Genomic DNA, 7,516 nt, shown 5'->3' with positions numbered 1-7,516 from the left:
TGCTAGGTGGTAGCCTTTAAATCGGCCGCGGTCCGGTAGTATACGTCGGACCCGCGTGTCGCCACTATCAGTGATTGCAGACCGAGCGCCGCCACACGGCAGGTCTAGAGAGACTTCCTAGCACTCGCCCCAGTTTTACAGCCGACTTTGCTAGCGATGGTTCACTGACAAATTACGTTTTCATTTGCCGAGACGATAGTTAGCATAGCCTTCAGCTACGTTATTTGCTACGACCTAGCAAGGCACCATTATCAGTTATTATTGATAGTGTGAATCATGTACCGCCAAGACCGACGTTCGTCATTAATGGATTAAAGTTAAGTATTCCACCAGCTATGTCCGTTGTTTCTAAATTATAATTTCCTGGTCCTGTTCCAGACCTCACGACAGCCTGCGTGAGCTAAAAAGCGTGCCTTTCGGCCTCCTCTAGTAACACGGTGTTGGCTCTCCTGCCAACCACAACACCTTGTATTTACCTGTCCTTTGTTTGAGAAGGAACATTTATCGGTAAATAGAACATTGGAGAGGTAGTTCGGTTTGGCGAGGATTTGCTGCTGTGCCCACTGACGGAACTGTACACGATCCTGGAAATCATTACCATGCAATTCTTGCTGTAGGTGTACGTGGTAAGGATGGAACCGGTGACGTGTAAGAATACGACGTACACTGGTTTTAGTCTCGTGTTCAAGCTGTCGTGTGCTCATATGTGGATTCACAGCGACGGAAGCGAGAACAGTAACTTCGGCAGCTTCGTCTGTGCGAGTGCTATGACGATTCCATTATCGTGGGTTGAAACTTCTTGTTTACCGAAGCGTCGCAACAAGACGAGAAAACATTCATCGAGCAGGTGGGTTCTTGTCAGGATATCGCTCTCCGTACAGTTCCGCTGCCTGCGTAACATTTCGTGTACCTGCACAACAACAACAATAAAAGAAACGTTATGTCGATGCAGTTTGTAGGAAGGACAGCCTTTATTGTATGCCTACGCTACACAACAGTATTTAAAAGGACTTAACTGTTGTGCTAAATGTACCCGTACATAAGGAAACAGTATTGCAATTACTGTTCTGATAGCTCACATTCCCCATAGGTGAGTAGCATTTCTAGCTTTTCTTCGTTCGTGTACATTCTACTCACACAACTCTTCAACTGACGATGGTTGACGGAATGACGGGTGTGAGCTCTACTTAGACCTATGTTCACATTTGTCCTCTGTCAACGTCAGCACGTAGATGTGTTCCATTACCCCGAGTACCTGCACTAAGCGCTGGGAGCGTCAACGTCACTGTTGTGTTACGTAATTAATGACGTTGTGTTTCAGTGAATGGTACACTGTGATACATGTTTGAATAGGTTTTTATGAGAGGAAATGAATTACCGAATAAAATATACAGGGTGCCATTTAAAAAAGTCCTACCGCTGTTCATATCTTTATAAAAAACAGAGCTACAACGAAGGTAATCATGCTGATAATGCCCCCCTGACGGGCAAAGAACATTTGCTTGAAACATTTTGTAATTTGCACCTAGACAGTTATTTAGGTTGGTCAAGATAAATGGGACACCCTGTATATAATTTCCATGCAAGCAAATCACACAAGTCCATAAATCACTGCTATATCACAGCGTGTCTTCTAATGCGCGTCTTCCAGTGCCCGTCTTCTAGTGTGGCCGGGGATAGCTGGAGCGGCGCTTATATTCTCTTCGTATAGGGGACGCTCCTATCGTGGTCTCGCCCTAGTCAACGTTATATTGGCAGACGTAGTCTCACAGCGCTCTCTGCTGTACCGTCCCAGGCCGATATGCCGGCGCTTGATGTTACGCCGGAACAATACGATACTCCCTTAGCAATGCAGAAAACACATTCACATTCGCCACCTCGAAAGTTAGTTAGTTAGTTAGTTACATTTTCCATTGATCATGAGCACGGAAAACCGTTATAATGTGGATCGTGTCAAATGCACAAGAAATGTGGACAGGAAACAAGTTTCTTTTTTTTTGTTTACATTATAGTGTTATACCTAAATATTTGTATAATCTATCCCATTCCCTTAAATGGCACAAAATGCATGTGTTATATCTCCAGACTTGTTTAATCATACCCAAGAATCGATCTATGGTACAGAAGGAGTTGTCAAGGAGGTATGATTTCAATTTGTTTTTGATACTATTACTGCTGTCTGTCAGACATTTTATTTCATATGGTAATTTATCAAAAAGTTTTATAGGAGCATATTTTACTCCTTTCTGTGCCAAAGGTAGGTTAAGTAAAGGATAGTGTAGGTCTTTCTTTCTTCTGGTATTGTAATCGTGAATGACGCTGTTGATTTTAAACTGGTCCATGTTGTACATTGCTGAGTAAATGTGCTGCGAAGCAGTTGTAAGAATTACTAACCTTTTAAACAGATGCCTACAAGATGTGCGACTATGAACCCCACACATTAGTCTAACTACTCTCTTTTGAGGAGTGAAAACCTTTTGCCTAAGTGTTGAGTTGCCCCATAATATTATTCCGTATAACATAAAAGAGTGGAAGTATGCAAAGTATGTTAGCTTATTAATCTCTACATCCTCAAAATTGGCAATTATTGTGATTGCAAAAGTTGCTGAACCTAGTCGGTTTAGGAGATCCAAAATATGAATTTTCCAATTAAGAGTCTCATCTATATGTACTCCCAAAAACTTAGTGTGCTCTACCCTGGCTACTGACTTCTTTTGATGTGTTACGTTTCTTGAAGGAATTATACTTTCTGCAGCAGGAAATTGGATGTACATTATTTTTTCAAAGTTCAGCGGAAGCCCATTCGCAGAAAACCAATTAATAACTTTTCCAACGACCTTATTTGTATCATTTTCTATCGGACTTTCTTTTACTGGATTAATAATTATGCTTGTATCATCAGCAAACAGTGTGAGTTCAGCATCTTGTTTCACATAATTCGCATATATCAAGAACAGGAGGGGACCCATGATCGAACCTTGTGGAACACCTAATGTATGGTTTGGTTCAAATGGCTGCGAGCACTATGGGACTTAACATCTGAGGTCATCAGTACGCTAGAACTTAGAACTACTTAATCCTAACTAACCTGAGAACATCACATACGAAACTTCCTGGCAGATTAAAACTGTGTGCCCGACCGAGACTCGAACTCGGGACCATTGCCTTTCGCGGGCAAGTGCTCTACCAACTGAGCTACCGAAGCACGACTCACGCCCGGTACTCACAGCTTTACTTCTGCCAGTATCTCGTCTCCTACCTTCCAAACTTTACAGAAGCTCTCCTGCGAACCATGCAGAACTAGCACTCCTGAAAGAAAGGATATTGCGGACACATGGCTTAGCCACAGCCTGGGGGATGTTTCCAGAATGAGATTTTCACTCTGCAGCGGAGTGTGCGCTGATATGAAACTTCCTGGCAGATTAAAACTGTGTGCCCGACCGAGACTCGAACTCGGGACCATTGCCTTTCGCGGGCAAATGCTCTACCAACTGAGCTACCGAAGCACGACTCACGCCCGGTACACACAGCTTTACTTCTGCCAGTACCTCGTCTCCTACCTTCCAAACTTTACAGAAGCTCTCCTGCGAACCATGCAGAACTAGCACTCCTGAAAGAAAGGATATTGCGGACACATGGCTTAGCCACAGCCTGGGGGATGTTTCCAGAATGAGATTTTCACTCTGCAGCGGAGTGTGCGCTGATATGAAACTTCCTGTCAGATTAAAACTGTGTGCCCGAACGAGACTCGAACTCGGGACCTTTGCCTTTCGCGGGCAAGTGCTCTACCAACTGAGTTTGGAAGGTAGGAGACGAGGTACTGGCAGAAGTAAAGCTGTGAGTACCGGGCGTGAGTCGTGCTTCGCTCAAGCAGGTGATGCGGGTAGAAGGGACATGGTGTCAGTACATCGCTCTCCTGGTCGTTATGGTGGTATTCTTGACCGAAGCCGTTACTACTCGGTCGAGTAGCTCCTCAGTTGGCATCACGAGGCTGAGTGCACCCCGAAAAATGGCAACAGCTCATGGCGGCCTGGATGGTCACCCATCCAAGTGCCGACCATGACCGACAGCGCTTAACTTCGGTGACCTCACGGGAACCGGTGTATCCACTGCGTCAAGGTCGTTGCCCCCTTTTTGTAGAGAGACACTCATTACGTATCGCTCGCGGAACGCACGCAACTTGGATTCCAGAGATTTCTTCCAAATTACCATTAGATCAAAATGTCTTTTTTACGTAATTTTCTCAGGTGTCAGAGATATTACATGTAGTTCTAGGTCACGCGCTGCCTAGCACGAAACCAAGTCCACAGTAGATATATGATAATTGAAAAGGAGATAAGGAAAGGAGATAAGGAACTTTATTGTCTATAATACAACATGCAGTCACCATTGATCTTTATTTTACAGTTACCATTGCCGATAGGTATTCATCGGCATTCAATTTATTCTTTCTTCTGGTACACAAAACAAAAGGCATACTAGGAACAAGAGACCCATAAGGCTGTTTAGCCAACAGTCCAGTAGTCTCAGCAATACTCCAAGTCTTCCATGTAATAATACTGGCATCTGGAAATGCTTCAAGGCCATCATAATCCGCATGATTGCCCCAAACAACAGCCAGTGTCAGCCATGTACTGCCTCCAAACACTGCTTGAACATCACGAGTGAAATTAAGACGCAGTCCACGAAACACATTGGGGCCTCCAATTAATTTATTAAATTGTCGTGCCAAGTCAATATCACTTGTGTTAACGTGCCTCAGCAATGCCTCTGCGACGTCTAAGTTACCGTCGTCGCTGACGGCGCAGTGTACCTGTGTACCGTAGCTTAAAAGCAATTGATATTGACTTGGCCGGACAATTTAATAAACAGCAATTAATTGGAGGCCCCAATGTGTTTCGTGGACTGTGTCTTAATTTCGCTAGTGATGTTCAAGCAGTGTTTGGAGGCAGTACATGGCTGATACCGGCTGTTGTTTGGGGCCTTGAAGCATTTCCAGATGCCAGTATTATTACATGGAAGACTTGGAGTATTGCTGAGACTGCTGAACTGTTGGCTAAACAGCCTTCCTAGTTAGAACGTCGAGTGACGTATGAGATGCCTTAAGATGGTGGTAAAAACTTTGTTTCTTAATTTTGTCACCTCGCTGCGGAGTCTCGCGTGGGTACGGCTCGGCGGCCCGCCCTGCTGCGGGCCGGACCGCGCACTTTGCTTTTTGCCGGCACTCAGTCCGGACGGCAAGGAGGGCAGGCGGGCGTGGAGCGGCGCGTTATCGGCCCGCATCCCCAGACGGCGGCCTAGCGGTACCGCGCCGCGCACAGCCGGGGCGAGCCTGCAATTACGCGGGCGCGCCACAAAACAGCCATCCGTCAGCGGAGGCTGCGCGGGAACAAACCGCGGAAGTCTGCGCCAGATACCATCTGCCCGGCGCGCCTGCTGCGGCCGCAGCCGTGGAAGCCCGGGCGCGCGTAACGGGACGCCCGGCCGCCCCTGCGACAGCTGACCGGCTCGGAAACACGGCGCACGGCGAGCACCGCTCCACTGTGCAGCGTCCACTGGCATCTGGTTACCCGTCTATAAGGCTCTGATATCAACGACGGCGTAGTAAAATAAAGGGTGCTTCAAAAAGGACCATTACTAAATCACTTAACACACTACTGGCCATTAAAATTGTTACACTACGAAGATGACGTGCTAGAGACGCGAAATTTCACCGACAGGACGAAGATACTGCGATATGCAAATGATTAGCTCTTCAGAGCATTCACACAAGGCTGGCGCCGGTGGCGAGACCTACAACATCGCTGACATGAGGAAGGTTTCCAACCGATTTCTCATACACAAACAGCAGTTGACCGGCGTCGCCTGGTGAAACGTTGTTGGGATGCCTCGTGTAAGGAGGAGAAATGCGTACCATCACGTTTACGACTTTGATAAAGGTCGGATTGTAGCATATCGCGATTGCGGTTTATCGTATCGCGACACTGCTGCTCGCGTCGGTCGAGATCCAATTACTGTTAGCAGAATATGGAATCGGTGGGTTCAGGAGGGTAATACGGAACGCCGTGCTGGATCCCAACGGCCTCGTATCACTAGCAGTACAAATGACAGGCATCTGATCCTCATGGTTGTAACGGATCGTGCAGCTACGACTCGATCCATAAGTCAACAAACGGGGACGTTTGCAAGACAACAACCATCTGCACGAACAGTTCGACAACGTTTGCAGCAGCATGGACTATCAGCTCGGAGACCATGGCTGCGGTTACCCTTGACGCTGCATCACAGACAAGAGCGCCTGTTATGGTGTACTCAACGATGAACCTCGGTGCACGAATGGCAAAACGACATTTTTTTCGGATGAATCCAGGTTCTGTTTACAGTATCATGATGGTCGCATCCGTGTTTGGCGACATCGTGGTGAACGCACATTCTAAGCATGTATTCGTCGTCGCCATTCTGGCATATCACCCGGCGAGATGGTATGGGGTGCCATTGGTTACACGTCTCGGTCACCTCTTGTTGGCATTGACGGCACTTTGAACAGTGGACGTTACATTTCGTATGTGTTACGACCCGTGGATCTACCCTTCATTCGAGCCCTGCGAAACCCTACATTTCAGCAGGATAATGCACGACCGCTTGTTACAGGTCCTGTACGGGCCTTCCTGGATATAGAAAATGTACGATTGCTGCCCCGGCCAGCCGATCTCTCACCAATTGAAAACGTCAGGTCAATGGTGGGTGAGCAACTCGCTCGTCACAATACGCCAGTCGCTAAAGAACTGTGGTATCATGTTGAAGCTGCATCGGCAGCTGTACCTATAAATGCCATCCTCGCTCTATTTGACTCAATGCCCAAGGGTATGAAGGCCGTTATTACGAGCACAGGTGATTGTTCTGGGTGCTGATTTCTCAGTATCTATGCACCCAAAGTGCGCGAAAATGTAATCACATGTCAGTTCTAGTATAATATATTTCTTCAATGGATGTCCGTTTATCGTTTGCATTTCTTCTTGGCGTAGCAATTGTAATGATCAGTAGTGTAAAAGCAAGTCTTCCGGTCCAGACTGTATACCAATTACGTTCCTTTCGGAGTATGCTGATGCTTTAGCTCCATACTTAACAATCGTATACAACCGTTCATTTGACGAAAGACCCGTACCCAAAGACTGGGAAGTTGCACAGGTCACACCAATATTTAAGAAAGGTAGTAGGAGTAATCCACTAAATTACATACCCTTATTGTTAACGTCAATATGGAGAAGGATTTTGGAACTACTGACACACAGTCAACTTGGGTTTGGAAAACATCATTCTTCTGAAACAGAAATAGCTCTTTCTTCACATAAAGTGTTGAGTGCTATTGACAAGGGATTTCAGATCGATTCCGTATTTATGGTTTCCGGAAGACTTTTGACACTGTACCACACAAGCGGCCTGTAGTGGAATTACGTGATTATGGAATATCGTCTCAGTTATGTGATTGGATTTGTGATTGCCTGTCGGAGAGGTC

The 7,516-nt window shown here is 46.3% G+C and overlaps 1 non-coding gene across 1 annotated transcript; it reads right to left on the bottom strand.

The window, feature by feature from the left end:
- Nucleotides 1-3,432: 3,432 nt before the first annotated feature.
- On the bottom strand, nucleotides 3,433-3,507 carry Trnas-cga (transfer RNA serine (anticodon CGA)). The gene has a single exon. It is a non-coding gene; the product is annotated as a tRNA-Ser (tRNA).
- Between the last annotated feature and the right edge of the window lie 4,009 nt (nucleotides 3,508-7,516).

The sequence above is a fragment of the Schistocerca gregaria genome, chromosome 4 (assembly GCF_023897955.1).
Source record: "Schistocerca gregaria isolate iqSchGreg1 chromosome 4, iqSchGreg1.2, whole genome shotgun sequence".
NCBI classification, from domain to species: Eukaryota; Metazoa; Arthropoda; class Insecta; order Orthoptera; family Acrididae; genus Schistocerca; species Schistocerca gregaria.
The sequence above is the reverse complement of the archived record's forward strand: the minus strand, read 5'-3'. Positions and strand labels throughout refer to the sequence as shown.